General features: G+C 45.3%; 1 long non-coding RNA gene across 2 annotated transcripts in view; it reads left to right on the plus strand.

The window, feature by feature from the left end:
* The window catches only part of LOC142295072 (uncharacterized), an 82984-nt gene extending 65026 nt beyond the window's left edge, over positions 1-17958 (plus strand). For both annotated transcript variants that reach the window (XR_012751354.1, XR_012751355.1), the window contains exons 2-3: positions 16664-16862; positions 17449-17958. This is a non-coding gene — a long non-coding RNA (uncharacterized LOC142295072). The remainder of the gene's footprint in view (positions 1-16663; positions 16863-17448) is intronic.
* Positions 17959-20628: the final 2670 nt, after the last annotated feature.

Raw genomic sequence — 20628 nt, forward strand, 5'->3', positions numbered from 1 at the left:
GGAACCCGGCTACTCTACCCTAATGTAAATAGTCTAAATATAGAGTAAATTTAAAAATGTTTAGTATTTTCCATGCTTTTAATTCTACTATTTTCCATGCTAAAGATAGTCATGTAAGACATGTTGATATAGAGTGTTGATAAGAAGAATGTTGATTTTATTTTAATTACCTGGATTCATGACCTGATTGACGACCAATGATAAGTTTTATTGAAAATGGACCTTTGGCTACAGGACTGGTGGTAGCCAGCACGAACTGGTGCTATTGTAAATGGTTATTTCCCATTCATAGCCACGGACTGCATCCCCACCTACAGGAGAAGACACAGGTGGAGGAGAGACCTGGGAGACATATGGCCCAGGTCTGGCCACCAACAGGAGCGGTGGCTTGCCTCCTTTTGGAACTTTGGGGGTGGGATGAAGGATTGGGAAAGCGAAACGTTGGGTTCAAGTGCCTCCCCTGCGTGGGATGGATAGATATGTTTTTCTTATTAAAATGTTCACTTTTTGCAGATAAAAATAAACACTCTGGGTGCACTGTAGCTCGGGGACGAGCTACGTTTAACCAAGGGGGAATGTGACACCCCTGGACTAGTCCAGGGTGTCACAGGGAACTGCACCATTCTCTATCCTTGGTGCAGGGCCCACCCTCCTTGGTTCCGGGGTCCGCAACAGTGATTCTGTACTAACAGCACAAATCCTAGTCACCCAAACACTACACTTGTCAGGCACACCAGGGGCGTGGTTCCAGCTGGGAAAGGAACCGCCCACCTATGAGTCAGACAGGCTGGTGGGAGGAGTCAGTTAGACAGTTGGTAGTAACTGAAAAAGAGAGAGGACCTGGGGATTAAGAGCTCCCTGAGGAGAGCCTGGCTGGGTCGCAGACAGTGGCCTGTACTTGACGGCTCAGAGATTAGCGGCGTCAGCACAGCGGAGGGATAGGACTTCCCACACAGAGCAGTCACAGAAAATCCCACGTGCCAGCTGCTAAGAGCAGGTCCCAATTAAAAAGAGGGACAGGACCCGAAGGTTTCAAGCCAACGGGGCCAGGGACACACACAGTATACAGTGTATGGAGGAAGGCTCCAGTCCACCACAGAATCACTGAAAGGGACCACCGCACGTGCAGTCACCGAGTGCAGCAGTACCAAGAGACTTTGTTTACCTCAGAGTCTGTGTCCACTGAATGCGTCATCACACCTGAGTGAGTACCCTGGCTCCCCAGCGCCCTGCCGGCCCTATATCAATATAGACTGTTCCTACCTATTCCCTACCCTGAGTCCCGGGGCCCCTACCTGCGGAGGGAATCACCACCAGGCTGCCCCAACACCATCAGCCCCGGCACTCCCATACAGCAGCGGCGGTATTCCTTATTACCGCACACCGCAGGTGGCGTCACAAATATTCTCCCCCGTAAAAAACCTTTTTGTTTTTCATCAAAGTGTCTGCCGAGCAGTCCGACTGCTGCTAGGGCGTCACACCAGCATGTAGAGAATTATAGTATGCAGTATGTACAGGATGTATTCAAAATAGCAAGGCAGGCACGTCCAAGTGTAAGATTCGGCGAGTTGTCATTGATTCTCCTGCGTCATTTGTTAAAATGAAAATTGGTTCGGAAACCGATAGAATGCAGGATGGCAATCTTTTTTTTTAAATCAGATACATTTTTATTGCATTTTAAAACTTTCATAAACATAACAACAAATTGTGAGGGTAGTCCTCACACATACCCCCTCCCCTCCCCTCTTTCGGTCGACAGTCTCACCCCTCCACTCTCTGCATCCCTCTTTATTCACCTAATGACCTGCCCTCCTTATTTCTCAGCCACTGCGATCTTTCCTTTCCTACCTATAGCCTAAATATCCTATCTTTCAGTAGATCAAATGACGCTAAGGCTCTGTGCGCACTAGAAAAGTGATTTTTCTCAAGAAAATTTCTTAAAAAACTTCTGGGAGATGAAGATTTCCGCACCTGCGGAAAAATCCGCGGGAAAAACGCATGCGGATTTGCCGCGGATTTGCCGCGGATTTACCGCGGATTTACCGCAGGTTGGTCCCTGCGGTTTTGCAATAAATAATATAGATAATCGATAAACAGATAATGGATAGAGTGAAAGATGGATAGATGAATAGATAGATAGATAGATAGATAGATAGATCAGAAAGACCTATATAATGTCCCACTTCCCTGCATTTTCTAAGCTGGCACCCTTTAATGACTTTCATGTGGCAATAAAGGGTGCTTAGCCTTGTATTTAGGCATAAAATAAATAAATAATTAAAAAAAAAAACGACGTGAGGTCCCCCCATTTTTTGTAGCCAGCTAGGGTAAAGCAGACGGCTGCAGCCTGCAAACCACAGCTGGCAGCTTCACCTTGGCTGGTAATCCAAAATAGAGGGCACCCCACGCTGTTATTTTACATTAAATAAATAATTTAAAACAAAAAACGTGGGGTCCCCCCCAAATTGGATCACCAGCCAAGGTAAAACGGACAGCTGTGGTCTGGTATTCTCAGACTAGGGAGGTCCACTGTTATTGGACACTCCCCAGCCTAAAAATAGCAGGCCGCAGCCGCCCCAGAAGTGGCGCATCCATTAGACGTGCCAATCCTGGCGCTTCGCCCCAACTCATCCCGTTGCCCTGGTGCTTTGGCAAACAAGGTAATATATGGGGTTGATGCCAGATGTGTAATGTCACCTGGCATCAAGCCCTGGGGTTGGTGAGGTCAGGCGTCTATCAGATACCCGACATCACCAACCCAGTCAGTAAGAAATAAAAAATAGACAACAAAAAAAGTTTTATTTGAAAAAACACTCCCCAAAACATTCCCTCTTTAACCAATTTATTGAAAAGAACAATCAATTCCACATTCGGCGTAATCCAATAAGGGGCGGGGGCACAGCGATCCATACCATAGTCGCTGTCCCAGTCAATGAAGAACAGAATGTTCCCCATTGGCTGGGAGAGCAATGCAGTGACCTGAGCTAACATCAATAGCCCAGGTCACTGCAGGGGATGCCGAGCGCTGCTGCCAGGAGGATAGATGAGATCATTACCTTCTGTGATCATCTCCTGTACTGCTGACGTCAGCGCTGTCACTGACTTCTATGCCCGCCGCGTTGTCAGAAGTATCGCGAGAGCCCGTGACGTCACCGCTAGTGACAGTCTCGGGCCGCCCGCGAGACGGGCATAGACAGCAGTGACAGCGGTGACCTCAGGAGATCGTCACAGCAGGTAATGATCTCACCTCCTGACAGCAGCGATCGTCATCCCCGCGGCTGACAGCACTGCAGGGTGTCAGTGATACTGATACCCTGCTGTGCAGTGTCAGTGTCTGCCTGTGTCAGTGTCTGCCTGCGCTGCAGCGTGACAAGCTGCCGATACTGCGGGCACACACTGACACTGCAGGGTGACAAGCTGCTGACATTGCGGGCAGACACTGACACCCTGCAGTGCAGGCAGCTGCGAGGCTGGAGCGGGACACAGACTGCACGGGCACCTGGAGGTCGCACGGAAGTGCTTCTGTGCGGCATCCAGGCAGTGTGACGTGTGTGTTTACTCTGCTCTGCTTCCTCTTCCTGGCATAATGACATCGCTTCCTGCAAAACCGCAGGCAGCGATGACCATTACCGCAGGTAAATCGCGGCTATACCGGGGGGGTATACCGCACATCATTTGCTACCTGCGGTATACCCCCGGAATTTCGCGATTACATTACAGTGAATGGAGTGAAATTCCGGGGGTATTCCGCAGGTACCTGCGGAAAATAATGGACATGCTCATTTTCTCAAGAAAGTTTCTCGAGAAAATTTTCTCAAGGAAATTTCTTGAGAAAAATCCGCAGCGTGCGCACAGCTATTTTTTTTTCTCATAGGATTTGCTGGGAAATGTCTGCACAAAGATTGCAGACATTTCTCAAGAAATTTCCGCAGCAAATCCGCGGGTAAATCCGCGGGCAAAACGGCCTAGTGCGCACAGAGCCTAATCCTGGAAAGTCCAGCCACTTGCTCCAGATCTTCTCATATTGAGTTCTCCTTCCCCTTTTAATATAAACATTTTTCTCCATATACATAATATAATTCACTTTTTCAACAAATTCCTTACGTGTCGGTGCTTTTTCAGATAGCCAATACAAGGCAATTAGTTTCCTTGCTGCATACAACAATCGTGCCACTGCCAGCAGGATGCCAATCTAGTCCATTGGTGTCTGCATTCAATTCTGTCTGCATCCTAAAATGGAATTTATGACCATATTTTTGGTCCTCAATATGAGAACAGCATGATGTAGGGGAAGAAACCCTTATTGAAGTGATCTGTCACTTACTGGTGTACTTGCTGCACGTATGACAAAGTCACTGTTTTATCTGCTGCAGATCTAGCAGTTTTCTGAATGCTGAGCTCTGTCTGTTTAACTCCACATGCACCACTGATTGACAGTTTTCTGTGTACATTTTGCATAAGCAAGAAGCTGGCAATCAGTAATGGGGGTGGGGTTATATATATAATTCATGCATACATGGTACCAGTTTTAATCCTCAAATGATATCACGCTAATACAATCGTGATTTTGTCAAAACTACAGCAAGCAGCTCAGTAAGGGACATCACTGTAATCAGGGTCTCTGCCTCTATTTTATGCTGATGTCAGCTTAGGTAGCAGATTAGGAGACAGATTCCTTAAAGATGCAAATACCATTGAAAATGTTATCCTTGTGAAGAAATTGACCCAGGTAAAATGCTCATCAGACCAGCGTAATCACAAATACATTTGGAGCAAGCTCCTGTTGCTAGGCAGTCCTTAAAGGGGCTAACTTTAATCAATAGATCTTGGAATAATAACATGTTTCACAATTGGATGCGTTTTAATTTTTTTCCCTTTGCTGAGATAATCTTATACACAGTATGTGTCCCTGCTGTGTACAGTATAATGGCTGATTCTGACCTTACAGGGACATTGTCTGATCATACCACAGCTCCTGGGCTGGGGAGGAAGTAAAAAAAAGTATACAGACATTACAGCACTGGATAACATTCTCTCTTTGAGGTAAAATATTTTTTAAAATCATGCAAGGAAATGTTTCACCTCACAAAAAGAATCAGCTATCATCTCCTGCTGTAATGTCTGTATACTCTCTTTTGCATCCTCCCCGGCCCAGGAGATGTGGTATGATCAGACCATGTCCATGTACGGTCAGACACAACCATTACACAGTACATAGCAGAGGCACATATATAAGATTATCTCAGCACAGGAACATTTTTTAAACACATCCAATTATGGAAATTATTATTATTCCAAGATCTATTGAGTAAACTGAACTTTAAAATTAACTTTGTTCTTGGAAAAATTCATTTAAGGGCTGGGATGATTTTCACCTGCTCTCGATATAGGGAGGGGAGCTTTGGCAGAGCAGACGATATCAGAGCAGGTAACGAGTGTGTCCAACCCAAACATCGCAGTACAAAATCAGAATAGGTAAAGGGAAAACCAGTGACTATAGCCAGGGATGAAGAACCAGAAATAACTGCCAACCAATGCCGGGAAACAACCATACCGGAAAACACTCACCACACCACTGTGCAAGGAAACTGAATAAACAGCAGTGGGCTGGGTTAGGAGTAGGGAAAAATTAGCCAGCCCAATATGATAGATTAAACTCGGGTGCTGCATCCCTCCCAGTCATCACCAGGAAGCCACTCCCTGCTTACCTGTATGGCTGGGTGCATGCATTCCCACTAGTGGCTTACACCAGGCAAGCCAGCATCCTGCATTGCCTGACAACTGGGAAAAACAGTGACATATGTCTTCTGGGCCACTAAACAAGTGGGAGGCGAGGCACCACAGTGCATAGCCTTACAACCAAGGTGCGCAAAAGCTACACCCCCGGAGAGGACAGAACAGCGGGGAAGTCTGGGAACCAGAGGAAGATGATTGTGATCATGGCAGTTATTCCTAACAAAATAAGAGTGTGGGTTCTGGAAGGGCAGACCGCTAATCAGTGTGGCAGTTATAGTTCATAAGGGGCGATGGTGGGCATCATAGTTCATAAGGGGGAACACTGTGGCAGTTAGAGTTCATAATGAAGACACCAAGGTAGCTATAACTCATGAGAGAGGATAGCGGGATGTTTGTAATTCACAAGGAGAGGATTAACATTGTGATGGTTGTAGTTCTTAAGGGAGGATGATTTTGCAGTTTTAGTTCATAAGGGGGCAATATTTTATAGGAGAGGACATTGTGAAGGTAAGTATTATAAGGGAGACAGTGTGGGATCAATTTTTTTGCAGGGAACACAATGCAGGACAATTATTTATTTGGGGCTAATTATTAATTCAGGGGCATAGCAGGGCAGAGTTTTACTCATGGGACACTAAAATGACGCTTTTATTCTTCAGGGCATAGATAGTGTATATAACCAGCTCACCTATGGTATATAAGCGATGTAGTCCTCAGTTCAACAGAACCTGTAGTGATCATGCATGCTTAAAGAGGACAAACCACCAGGATTTTCCTATATAAACTAAAGCCAGTGCTATACTGGCACTAGAATGCTGATTCTAAACATACCTTTACTTGTTTGATCGGATGTATAATTTCTGATATGCAGGCAAGTAAAGTTTGTGAAATTCACTGTTACTTGATTGATAGGTGCTGCAGAATATCTAATAGGTGGGTCTGGTTTTGCTAGTTATTCCTGCCCCTGTCTGCCTGTCTGTCCTTCTTCCCCCTTCCTACCCCTGTAGTAACAGAGACAGGGGGAGTAAGGACAGGGAGGCAGATAGAGGCGGGAGTAACTAGCAAACCCGACCCACCTATTAGATATTCTGCAGCACCTGTCAATCAAGTAATAGTGAATTACACAAAACGTACTTGCTTATATTTCAGAAACTATACATCCAATCTCACAACTAAAAGTATGTTTAGAATCGGCATGATAGTGCTAATATACCACTGACTTTAGTTTATATAGGAAAATTTTGGTGGTTGGTCCTCTTTAATGGCCAAAAATGAAGAAAAACCCAGTTCCAGCTTTTGAGGATAAAACCATCCAATTTATTATGATGTATAAGTTCATTCTTCTTTCCCTTGATCAGAATCATTTTTTATAGGATAGGGGAGTTTCTATGAAGGCCAAATGCAAACCATCTTTTGCCAATTTGGGTGTCTTATTGAGAGGAACAATACATCTTTTCCATCAATAATGCATTTTCTAAATCAATATTCTGCTTTGGCTGGACCTGCTATTTATCTGGCGGAGTGGTGTACCTGCCAAAGTAGACTTTTTTAAAATTTTTGAATAGTAATCATTTTCATTTAAACTTTACACCTCAAAATAGTTTTTTTTTCATGCTTTTATATTGACATTAAATGCATTTTTTCACTATACCCATTGATATCCATGGGAGTGACCCATTATTACCCACAGCAAGGGGAGTTAATGGTTAGGCAGCTACGTTACTAATCTGCTGACCCAGTATTCTGACAGCACATGTAGAGCTGAATGCTTCACACCACATTCAGTGGGCGGGCAGCAGTGTGAGCAGCCATTTCTATCTCCTGCACATATTTCCAACAGATGCTGTCTTTTTCAGAACCCTTTTTTTTCCTTTGTGTTTCTGACATTGTAATTGATCACTATACTAAGTTTGGTTTTGTATTTATGTACTGATGTTGGTTTTGGTGCCATATGCATGTACTGATAATGGTTCTGGTGCTGTGTTTTTTTACAGCACTCTCATGGTAAACAGTATAGACAGCACCGGAAGAATGTTGGTCTGTGGCACAGGATGCTGCTCACTGGCGTTACTGTCCTCCTCACCAAACTCCAACATGACTCCCCTTACAATTGAATGAAGTGTTTCCGTGGTGGCTCCTTGCTGTAATACACACCCTTAGCTTTTCCTTCTGTTCATAGACAGCATCTCCAAGTCCACACCCGAAGACCGTTTTGCTATTGCTATAGTGACCAAACAAACAAAGGCAGATCCAAAAAAAAGCAGCCCCTTGTGTGTAGTCTGCAACAATGCATGCAATGAATGGCAAATAAGCATGTTGCATTGACAGTGGCTAAAGCTGAGCAATACATCCTCATGCTATCAATTCATATCCATGTGACACTTCATGGTGGAAGTACTCAAAGTTGTGAGTTTTTGCCTTCTACTTAGAGATTGTTATAGATTACATGACTTGGGTGATCCTTTGCTATGTCAGAAAAGTCCCTGGCTAGGCAAGACTTACAGCCCATGCGACCTGCATAGCCAACATGACATGCTCAGAGGCAGAGTTGTGGCCGAGGATTCAGTTGTTGACGTGCTTTCAGTACTTTATCTCTGTCCAGGAAGACACAATGTAAACTCATCGTCAGTAGCATCCTCCTCCACCTCCTCTGCTGACGTCATCGACTGGCTGACTTTGGTTTGACAGTAAGTGGGGTCTCCAACCTCCTCATCACCCTGTGTGTTTTCATTTCCCTCGTCCTGAGTCCTCCATGACAACCTCTTCCTGCCCTGACCGAATAGTAAAGTTGTCCTTCCAATCAGGTATCTGAGTCTCCTCATCATGTTCCCCATTGTCTCCACCAGGATGATGTATGGTTTGGAAATGAGAGTGTACATTATGCTCAGCACCTTCTTTATCAGGGCCCGTATCCGACTCACAAAGCTTCTGGTCATCTGTGCAGATCATTTCCCCTGTCTCCTGGAACTCGCTGCCTCAACACGTCAGATTATCTGCTACACCAGCAAGCTTCAAATGAAACCTGAAAGTCATCTGTTCAGAAATGACTATAACCTTCAATGACCCCACCACCGTGCGGAGCTGCCGCCCAACCTACACCCCACCTACTGTCTCCTCCCCAAAATACTTTACAATGTAATCCCGCAAGGGCTGGGCCCTCTTCCCTCTGTACCAGTCTGTCTATAGTTACTTGTATATGTATTGTGTATGTAACCCTCTTCTCATGTACAGCACCATGGAATCAATGGTGCTCTATAAATAAATAATAATAATAATAATAATAATGATAACTTCTTTGTCTGTACTCACTGCAGCTTTTGAGCAGACCTCTGATTCACAGGCTATAGTGTGACTGAACTGTGCCTCAGGTTGTCCAGCTGGCTGCTTTCTCCTCCACGTCTAAGTGTGGAGAGGCGGCTAGTGCGCATGCGTGTGCCGATTTACCCCAGCCGCAGCCTAACTCCAGTGTTTCACCTACTGAGTATGCTCAGCCTGACTGTGCCATTCCTGAGGCTAAGTTTTCATTTCGGGCTACAGCGCATGCTCGTTTGGACTGTGCCTGAGTCATTCTGCGACCTGTGGTTCCACACACTTACACAGCGCCCTGGTGCTTGCCTCACTCTCAGGAGGCCACTACAACTAACTGCACCCAACATCAGCCCCATGTGTCCCCTTACACTGCAGTAGCGGTCCCCACTGACCGCAATACCGAGATCGACGTCACGAAACTACATATAAAGAAGCAACCTACCTGTGACCAGACTGTTCCTCCACATGGAGTCCCTGAAGGTAACGCACCGACACAACACCTGTGGGGCTTCACACTTAGTGCGAAAAGCTTCTTTGCACAGGTACTTGCACTCCGTGCTGGGTCTAAGTCCTGTGTTGTGCCTAGTCAGCATGCTGAAGCGGATAGTCTTTTTTCGGAGACTGTATTTCATGCTACTGAGCATGCTCAGGCACTTACTGCATCAGAGGCTAGGTCTGGTAATGAACTCTTTGGCCCTTTCCCTGATGTGGGGGCCCATATAGACCACAGGGCATCAGGTGTCCTGACGATGTGGACAGACCACTCCCAACTGGCTTGCAGAGGCCCGCCCCTATGACTTGTCACCTCATTATTGTTGGTCAGACGATGACTGGTGAGGTGTTTGGGTCGTGGCAGCCATGAGGTCATCATTGAAGTGGCGGTTCCGAATAGGACGCTAGTTATGCCACTCATGACATGTCACTCTGCTTTTGTCTCCAGGGGGTGCATTGTGGTTCACCCTGGTTTGGGGCGGACCCAGGTTATAAAAGGGGCTGGAGCCAACAAGGAGGTGCGCAGTCTTTTATTATGCTCCGAAAGAGCACACCTCCATGTGTTGAACCCATTGCCGCTTTAGACCAGAGGTAGGCAGGGATAGGGCGTCGATGCAGGCCGCCACCACAATTGGTAACGCAGAACGGTTAAGACCAGCTCCTGTCCTACCAGTCCTGCTAGTGCAGCCCAGTGGCATTAACAGGACTGCTGCTGCTGATGCGCCTGCTGTCCAGAGGTGTGGCCCCTACCCACACGGACAACATACCCAATGTCCCCTGTGTTGTTAACAGGGAGTTCCTGGGCTGGATGGGCGTGTGGACCCTGTGACGCTAACAGGGCTCCCACTCTCCAAATCCGAGTGGCGTCTAACTCGGTTCAGGCTACTATTAGTTTCATAGCCACACAGCTCTGTATCCTCCACCAAACCTTACAGTTGCCAGCCTCTCCTTTTCCATCTGGGAGCACGGTGGACACCGACTGTCGATGGGGATATGTACCTTTCTCTTTCTTTTCTTCTTAATTTTTTTATATAGCGGTAACATAGTATATACCACCTTATCCAAATCTGCCATTCCCACCATAACAGATGTTGTTTCTTCAGCAAATGTTATTGTTGCTTAACCAGCAAACCCACGGACACAAACTTTTTTCCCCTTTCCAACACACCTGTTCCCCTTTCCACCAGTATCTGTCCTTTTTCAACTCATTTTGTATATGACCAAAAGTGCAACTCTGCGGGGACACCGTACTCAATGCCATCTCAGCACAGCAGCCAGCCCTCGGTCCCTCAGATCTGGACAAGTAAAAGACCATTTCCTCCTATCCATGACAAAGCTTCACTCTGTGCAGCACAGGTGTTTAGTGGAAAATCAAATCTAAGATTGCGTACCACCTTCTGCTGATACTCCTGCATACGTGCGTCCCTTTCTATGGCCGGAATTATTTTGCAAAATTTTGTGTTGTACCGGGGATCTAACAGTGTGGCAACACAGTAGTCAGCATTACTTCGAATTCGTACAATCCGAGGGTCATGTTGTAGGTAGTCCAGCAAGAAGGCGCTCATGTGTCTTGTGCATCCAGGAGGACCAAGTCCTTGCTGTGTTGGTGGCGGAGAGGTGAAAATCGTACCTCCTTCCTCTGCCCTCTCCCCCCAACCTCGCACAACCGAAATGTGAGCAAGCTCTCACTCATCTGCTGAGTCTTCCATGCCCATCGCCAGTTCGTCCTCCATTTCTTCATGGGCTCCTGTACCTTCCTCAACAGTTTTGCTGATTCTATGCGCCCTTGTTAATCCCTCTCCCCCACCGTCCCATGACTGCCGCCTAGGTGCCGCTGACCATCTGGGCCTTGTAGATCTTGTTATCCCTTCCGCATATGACTCCTCCTGTACTTCCTCCCCTTCCTCTTGTCCCAGCACCTGACTCCGAATAATGCTTACAGTGTGCTCCATCAAGTAGATGACCAGAATTGTCACGCTGAGAATGGCATCGCTAGTGCTAAACATCTTCGTCGACATTTGTAAACTGTGTAGAAAGGTGCATAGGTCCTTGATCTGACACCACTCCAGCAGCGTGATCTGCACCACCTCTGGATCAAGTTAGCCCAGGGTATACGTCATAACGTATTTCAGCAGGGCTCTGCAGTGCTGTTACAGACGCTGCAACATGTGCAGATTCAAATTCCAGCATGTCGGCACATTGCATTTCAGGCGTTGACCCGCCAGACCAAAACACTTCTGGAGCGATGAAAGTTGAGCTGCAGGGTGCGAACGATGGAAGTGAGCACATAGCGAGCGTGCCCGATGCACAAGGCCATGTAGGCCGTAACCTCTTAGGCATGTCATGCCCTTCGAAAATCATGTAAAACACAGCGAGGGGACTCCAACCACAGTCTCCCTCGTTTCCACTAATTGGGCCACACACACCCCACTTGACTGGCATCAGTTGACCCCCCTTTTCAAAATGAAAAAGATGCTTTGCATAAAGCACTCTCAAAAATACGCGTGCCTTTCGCCTCCCCTGGATGACCCAGGGGAAGTAAAGTCCTCTGAGAGCCATGACTTGTTCATCTTGGTTCTTTTAGAAACACAGCGAGGGGACTCCAACCACAATCTCCCTCGTTTCCACTAATCGGACCACACACACCCCACTTGACTGGCATCAGTTGACCCCCCTTTTCAAAATGAAAAAGATGCTTTGCATGAAGCACTCTCAAAAATACGCGTGCCTTTCGCCTCCCCTGGATGACCCAGGGAAGAAAAGTCCTCTGTGACCCATGACTTCCTCATTTTGGTGAACCTTAGTATGTCCACATTGTCAGTGGACAGACGCGTGTGCTTATCTGTCAGCACACCCCCAGCAGCACTTAGGAAACGTTCCGAGAGAACGCTGGTTGCGGGACACGACAAGATCTCCAAGGCGTACGTGGTGAGCTCAGGCAATTTATCCAGATTGGAAGCATAAAATGAGCAAGGCTCAAGTTGCACAGTAATGGCATCGATGTTCCCTTGCATATACTCATATATCTGTGTCTTCTCCTCTTTTTCCTTGTCCAGCTCTATTGTTTTCGCATGAGTATATGTCCTTGTCACTTTCCCATGTGTTTGTGTTGTGTTGTCAGTTGTTTGTCACCTTTTGGACACCTTTGAGGGTGTTTTCTAGGTGTTTTTATGTGTTTGTGATTGCCTCCCATTGTTTCCTATAGGGTTCGAGTGGTTCGCCGAACCGAACTTGAACGCGACCTCCGTTCGGCGAACCAAGCTCGAGCCGAACCGCGACCGGTTCGCTCATCTCTATCCACATGGTCATTAATAAAGAGATTAAAAAGAATCAGTGCTAGCACAGATCCCTGCAGCACCCCACTGCTGACTATAGCCCATTTAGAGAATGTACAATTTATGACTACTCTTTGTTTCTATCTTTTAGCCACTTCCTTATCCATTTGCATATAGTTTCCCTAGTCTCTGCTTCTGGAGCTTTTGTATAAGACTATTATGTAGTACAGTATCAAATGCCTTTGCAAAGTCCAAATAAATCACATCAGCTGCATTACCAATATCCAGATTTGCATTTTTAGAACCCCAACATGTTGGTTACACACGACTTATCTTTCATGAATCCATGCTGTCTGTCAGTTACTATATTATTTTCTGCAATATATTTTTGCATGTCATCCCTAAAAAAGCCCTCAAAAACTTTGCACACTACTGATGTCCAACCCTGTTACAAGTGAGTCTAAAGGTGGCATCACACGCTATGATATATCGGGCGATACATCCGGCATCGTTAGAGATATTGTAGCGTGTGACAGCTACGAGCGACTGTGAATGAGCAAAAATACTCACCTTATCATGGCTCGTTGACACGTCGTTCATTTTCATAATATCAGTCACATTCCTGGATGCAGGTTATTTGTCGTTCCTGAGGCAGCACACATCGCTCTGTGTGACACCCCGGGAACGACGAACACAGCTTACCTGCGTCCCGCCGGCAACGAGGAAGGAAGGAGGTAGGCGGGATGTTACGTCCCACTCATCTCCGCCCCTCCGCTTCTATTGGGAGGCCGCTGTGTGACGTCGAACGTCCCTCCCACTTCAGGAAGAGGAAGTTCACCGTCCACAGCGAGGTCGTTCGGGAGGTAAGTTCATGTGACGGGGGTAAATGACTTTGTGCGCCACAGGCAACAAATTGCCCGTGACGCTCAAACGACGGGGGCGGGTGCAATCACTCATGCGATCGCACGATATATCGTCCCGTGTAACGCCGCCTTAAGAAGATGAGATACAGCAGTCTGTCAATTACTGAGCTCAATTCCCTCAGTATCCATGGATGAATGCCATCTGGCCCTGGGGATTTGTCAATGTTTAATTTACTCAGATGCAGGCGTACTTCTTCTTGTGTTAAATTAATTATATCTGATGGTGAACTTTGATTTTTGCCTTGTTGAATGATCCCTGGAACAGTCAGTTCCTTGGTGAACACTGATGAGAAGTGCCTGTTTAATATCTCAGTCTTTTCTTTGTCCTATAACTAACTTGTTATTATGTGTTAAGAGGACGATACTATCCTTTGTTTTCCTTTTGGCATTAATGTATTTATAAAAGATTTGGGGATTTATTTTATGCTCCTTGGTGATTTTTGCTTCATAGCTAATTTTGCTTGTTTGATTTCTTTTTTACATTTCCTATTGATATCTTTATTCTCCTTAAATGCTATTTCTGTATTCTGTATTTCTGTAGCCTTCAAGATTTTAAACTCCCTTTGTTTTTCTTTTATTACACTTTGTACAGTCTTATTTATCCATAGTGGTTTCTTTTTATTCCTGGACATTTTATTACCAGAGCGTATAAGTATTTTACAGGACTCTAGTAGTATATCCTTAAACTTGCCCCATTTATGTTCGGTATCCCCAGTTACCATGACATTGTCCCAATCTACACAATTTAGCTTTTCCCTTAATTTGTTGAAATCATCTTTCCTAAAATTCCAGGTTTTAGAATTTCCCCTTTCGAATGTTCTATTGAATATTACTCTGAAGCTTACCATATTATGATCACTGGTGCCCAAGTGCTCCCAGACCTGTAGATCTGAAATTGTATCTGGGCTATTTGACAGGACCAGATCTAGAAAATTATCTCCCCTTGTTGGTTAATCTACCGTCTGAGAGATGTAATTGTCTTGAATAGTAGATAAGAGCTTACAGCTTTTAGCACAACCAAAAGATTCTATATTTCACTGAATGTCTGGATAGTTGAAATCCCCCATAATAAGGATCCAAATATTATTAGTATAAGCTGCCATTTCAATTTGTTGCAGCATTTCACCCTCTACCTGTTCAGGTATGTTAGGAGGCTTATAGCAAACTCCAATTAGCAGCTTTCCATTATTCCCCTCCCCATGTACATTTATCCATACTGACTCTACCTTGTTGCAGTTACCCTCAATGTCATTATTAAATACAGGTCTTAGGTTAGATTTGACAAATATACAGACCCCTCCACCTTTTTTGTCTTTCCTGTCCTTCCTGAATGTAGTATAACCCTATATTTTGTCACACAGTCATGGCTCTCATTCAGCCAGGTTTCCATAATGCCCACCACATTATAATCCTTGGTTGACAGAAGAGTCTCCAATTCATTCATTTTGTTTGCAAGACTTCTTGCATTTGCCAATAGACATTTAATACTATTAACACTAGAACTACTGAGGTAGTCATTTTGACTACTTTGCACCATGTATTTCTATATAGGTCTCACGAGTCCAGTAGTTCTACTGTTAATGCATTTCTTACTCCTAGCCTCCCTACTTTCCTTGCATGTCCCAGGACCCTAAACCTTTATTGACTCCTACTGTCTCACTGTCTCCATCTGCTCTATTCCCTTATTTGCTCCACTACCCACCCTCCCCCTAGGCCATAGTTTAAAAGCTCCTCCATCCGTCTGACCATTTTCTCCCCAGAACAGCTGTACCCTCCCCATTGAGGTGCAGCCTGTCCCTAACGTAGAGCCTGTAGCCGACTAAGAAGTTGGCCCAGTTCTCCATGAACCCGAACCCTTCCTTCTTGCACCAATTTCTAAGCCACATATTTATCTCCCTAAGCTCCCGCTGTCTTTCTAGAGACACTCGTGGCACCGGTAGTATTTTTGAAAACACCACCTTGGATGTCCTGGACTTCAGATTCTCTCCTAGTTCTCTGTAATCATTTTTAAGGATTTTCCACATGCCTCTAACTTTGTCATTAGTACCAATGTGCACCATGACCGCTGGGTTTTCCCCATCCCCACCCAGCAATCTGTCTATCTGATCCACAGTATGCTGAACCCGAGCACCCGGCAGACAACACACTGTTCAGCATTCATGGTCTCGGCGACAGATGACCCTCTCTCTCCGACTAATTTTAGAGTCCCCTATCATCAACATCTGTCTGGCCTTTGCTGCACTCCTATTTCTCTGCTTCCTACAGCAGTTGTTTTCCTAGTTGCTAGGAGCAATGTCCTGCTGTAGTGATCCTAGTCCTTGGCCTGCATTCCTAATATCAGCCAAACATGCATATTTACTAGGTTGGGCCACATCAGGACTAGGCTTCTTGACACTTTTCCCTCTACCCCTTCTTCTGTTACCCAGCTACCTACCTTTTGGTCCTGACCTTCTCCACCTCCACCCTCCTCCATAGCACTGGCCCCAGCCAGAGAAAGGTCAGTGAGCTCTAAACTCCTCTCCAGGTTTGCAATGCTCCAGTGTTGCAAGCTGCATATTTAGATCAGTTACCTAGGCTTCCAAATATGTAACATGCTGGCACTGAGTGCAGACATATTCACCCTCGAACGGCTGCTCAAGGCAGGCATACATCATACACTTGGTAGCATTGTCCATGGAGCACCTATTAAATTGGGATAAACAGAACAGGTAAAAGTAGAAAAACAATGAAAAACTTGCAAGGAAAACTCCAAACTATGCTCCTGTTTCAAACTATGTTTTTGTGCTTAAACTATGGACTTACCTGCTCCCTCGCAAGCTCAGTGACCCTTGCTTACTGACTGGGATATGTAGTTCCGGAACAATCTAGAAACAGGTGTGACTACTACTAACAATTAAATCACAAGACACTTTTTTTTCTCTTTTACAGTATCAGAGACAAACAGGCACACAATTCCCTAAGGAAAGTACGCTTAACCAGCCTACACACTGGAGCTAAGACACAATTCAAGTGACCTGCATATGTGCGCTGCATAACAAAGCATAGCACACTCCACTGTTGAAGGCTACACGACGAAACACGTGTAACGTCCTGATGTCAGCACAGCTGCGGTGGATCATGGCCTCAGGTATACACCCTTGACTTTGGATGTTGTTTCTTTCTATACATTGTGGTGCTCTGCCTGTCTTGCGTACTCTGCCATGTCTACCTTTTGGGCAGCTTTCTTGCTTCAGGTTAACATACTGTTCCCTGTTAGGCTCACATATTTGCATTTGTATTTGTCACGCTTCCCGGTCCCCGTGCCCCGCTCTCCGGTCCCCGTGGCCTGCTCCCCACTTCCCGGCGGCGTCCCCGACTCACCACTCCGGTCCCGGTCTCCTCTTCCTCGCCTGCGCCCTCCATGCGTCCAGCTCCCCGCTCCCGGCGCTCCTCAGCGACGTGGGACACCCTGCCGGGCACCCCTGCTTCCTCTGCACCGCTCCCTGGACTGGCTTCTGGCACACGGGCCTCGCGCATGTGCATTAGGGCGCGCGCGCGGTCATTGACCCTTTCTTAAAGGGCCAGCACCTTCAAACAGGAAATTACATAGACAGGTACAGGGTATATTAGGATTCTCTTTCCTGGTGGGCGGGGCCTGTTCTACGTGTTTAGTAAGCTAGGAGTTCAGGTCCCCGTATTGCTTTGCCCTGTAATTAACCCTGTCTGTCTCGCAGAGCCTGTCCTGCCACGCCAGCCGCTCCGAACCACGTCCATTCCTGACGGTGACTACGGCGGATGTTCCACCACCTCTGCAGCTCCGCCAGTCTCCAGTCCCTAGCCCCGTTGGGTGACCCGTCTCATCGCTCAGCAGGTTCCGGATCCCGCCTGACCCTTCAACCCGGCCTTGGACCCTGAGCCTCGTCACCCGGACTACCATCCAGAACTCCGTGTGTTCAGCAACATCCACCTTTCCAGCTCCCTTACGGACTTTCTGGCTACCAATAGTGCTTCGGCTGCTGTGCATCAAGACCCTCTGGCGGGGTGACCGGCCTGGCTGCCTCCTCAGGGGAAACCGGTGTACGGTCCAGAGTTTCCACCACCCGGACGTAACAGTATTTATACATTGGCTTGGGAGAATTTGATTGACTAACTCTTTTGATCAATCCAATTTTATTATGCACCATTATAGTTTTGATATATAATGGCTACGCAATTTGTATGCACTTTTTGGATTTTCTATACACCCTCTTAGTAATATTTCTGGATTGAAATGAGGTTTATTGTACTAACAGAAAATGTGCAATCCGCATTTAAACAAAATTTGCCGATGCAAAAGTATGGGCACCCTTATCAATTTCTTGATTTGAACACTCCTAACTACTTTTTACTGACTTACTAAAGCACTAAATTGGTTTTGTAACCTCATTGAGCTTTGAACTTCATAGGCAGGTGTATCCAATCATGAGAACAGGTATTTAAGGTGGCCACTTGCAAGTTGTTCTCCTATTTGAATCTCCTATGAAGTGTGGCATCATGGGCTCCTCAAAACAACTCTCAAATGATCTGAAAACAAAGGTTATTCAACATAGTTGTTCAGGGGAAGGATACAAAAAGTTGTCTCAGAGATTTAAACAGTCAGTTTCCACTGTGAGGAACATAGTAACGAAATGGAAGAACATAGGTACAGTTCTTGTTAAGCCCAGAAGTGGCAGGCCAAGAAAAATATCAGAGAGGCAGAGAAGAAGAATGGTGAGAACAGTCAAGGACAATCCACAGACCACCTCCAAAGACCTGCAGCATCATCTTGCTGCAGATGGTGTCAATGTGCATCGGTCAACAATACAGCGCACTTTGCACAAGGAGAAGCTGTATGGGAGAGTGATGCGAAAGAAGCCGTTTCTGCAAGCATGCCACAAAGAGAGTCACCTGAGGTATGCAAAAGCACATTTGGACAAGCCAGTTACATTTTGGAAGAAGGTCATGTGGACTGATCAAACAAAGATTGAGTTGTTTGGTCATACATAAAGGCGTTATGCATGGAGGCAAAAAAACAGCATTCCAAGAAAAGCACTTGCTACCCACAGTAAAATTTGGTGGAGGTTCCATCATGCTTTGGGGCTGTGTGGCCAATGCCGGCACCGGGAATCTTGTTAAAGTTGAAGGTTGCATGGATTCAACTTAGTATCAGCAGATTCTTGACAATAATGTGCAAGAATCAGTGACGAAGTTGAAGTTACGCAGGGGATGGATATTAAGCAAGACAATAATCCAAAACACCGCTCCAAATCTACTCAGGCATTCATGCAGAGGAACAATTACAATGTTCTGGAATGGCCATCCCAGTCCCCAGACCTGAATATCATTGAACATCTGCGGGATGATTTGAAGCGTGCTGTCCATGCTCGGCGACCATCAAACTTAACTGAACTGGAATTGTTTTGTAAACAGGAATGGTCAAATATACCTTCATCCAGGATCCAGGAACTCATTAAAAGCTACAGGAAGCAACTAGAGGCTGTTATTTTTGTAAAAGGAGGATCTACAAAATATTAATGTCACTTTTATGTTGAGGTGCCCATAGTTTTGCACCGGTCAAATTTTGTTTAAATGCGGATTGCACATTTTCTGTTAGTATAATAAACCTCATTTCAATCCAGAAATATTACTGAGTCCATCAGTTATTAGATACATGAAACTGAAATAGCTGTTGCAAAAACCCAAATTGTTATGAAGAGAAAAGGTTAACATTAATAGGGGTGCCCAAACTTATATATATATATATATATATATATATATATATTTCTGTGTATTTTGCCATGTCTACTTCCTCAGCAATTTATTTGTCTCAGGTTAACATATTGATTCTTATTAACCAAATATATTTGCATTTGCATTTATACATTGTGGCCTGGGAGCTTCTGATAAATATATTCCTTTTTTGCTTATACTCACCATTGTATTTTTTTACATATAGGGGTTACGTCATTTGTATGCACTTTATGGGTGTTTTGTATACCCTTTCAGGGACACTACCCATAGCCATATATTTATTTCTATATTGTGTTGTGTAATATAGAAAAATTGCTCACTGCTCCTTGTCTGTCTGTTGTCATTTTTTGTGGTGCTTTGTGCACTTTTTCCATTACCTTCTACCTTGCCATTTCTATAAAATATTTTTTGATATTGTATCAATATACTTTGTATATTCGTTGGTATTGGCTATTTTCTTTATAGGGTTTGTTACTGATTTTTCAATAGCCTTCTCTCCATTTATACTTTTGAGATATTGGTTGTGCATTGTCATCACTGGATATAGTTTTCTCATATCTCTAATATTGACACTAATTGGGTACACACAAAGGGAAAGGCGAGTCCTGCACCACTCGGACACGTCTGTTACCCGATTAGTAAACTCACTTTCAGGAAGGTACAGCACCAGCATAGGTACTACTCCGGCCGCAGCGTGCTGGTCAGATGAGGAGAAGCCTTCCAGTCATCAAAGGTAAGAAGAAAATGACCGCAGAAACAGCTGCTGTGCCGGATGATCTTTATTCAGACTTCAGTGCAGGGTAAAAACAATGGCGGGAGGAGACCTGGATACCGGCCCCTCACTGAGGACGACGGCTGTTTCGCCTGTAATTAGGCTTCCACGGGTCCACATGTGAGTGCAATATGGCTCTCCTTAAATAGGGGAGTGTATCCAGGTGCCATCACCGCACATACAAACAAAAGGGAATGTCAAATAATTTATATAAACATACAAACAGTTAAAAACCGTATGTCAGCAGTACATGCTATAATTAAAACCAACCTTGGATAAACCAGAGTTTTACAGATTTTTTTGAACCGAAGGCAAAACTAATCATAACATAATGTGAGGAATTACTCTCAAAAATTGCACGATTACTTTTTAC

This window comes from Anomaloglossus baeobatrachus, chromosome 3 (genome assembly GCF_048569485.1).
Source record: "Anomaloglossus baeobatrachus isolate aAnoBae1 chromosome 3, aAnoBae1.hap1, whole genome shotgun sequence".
Classification (NCBI taxonomy): domain Eukaryota; kingdom Metazoa; phylum Chordata; class Amphibia; order Anura; family Aromobatidae; genus Anomaloglossus; species Anomaloglossus baeobatrachus.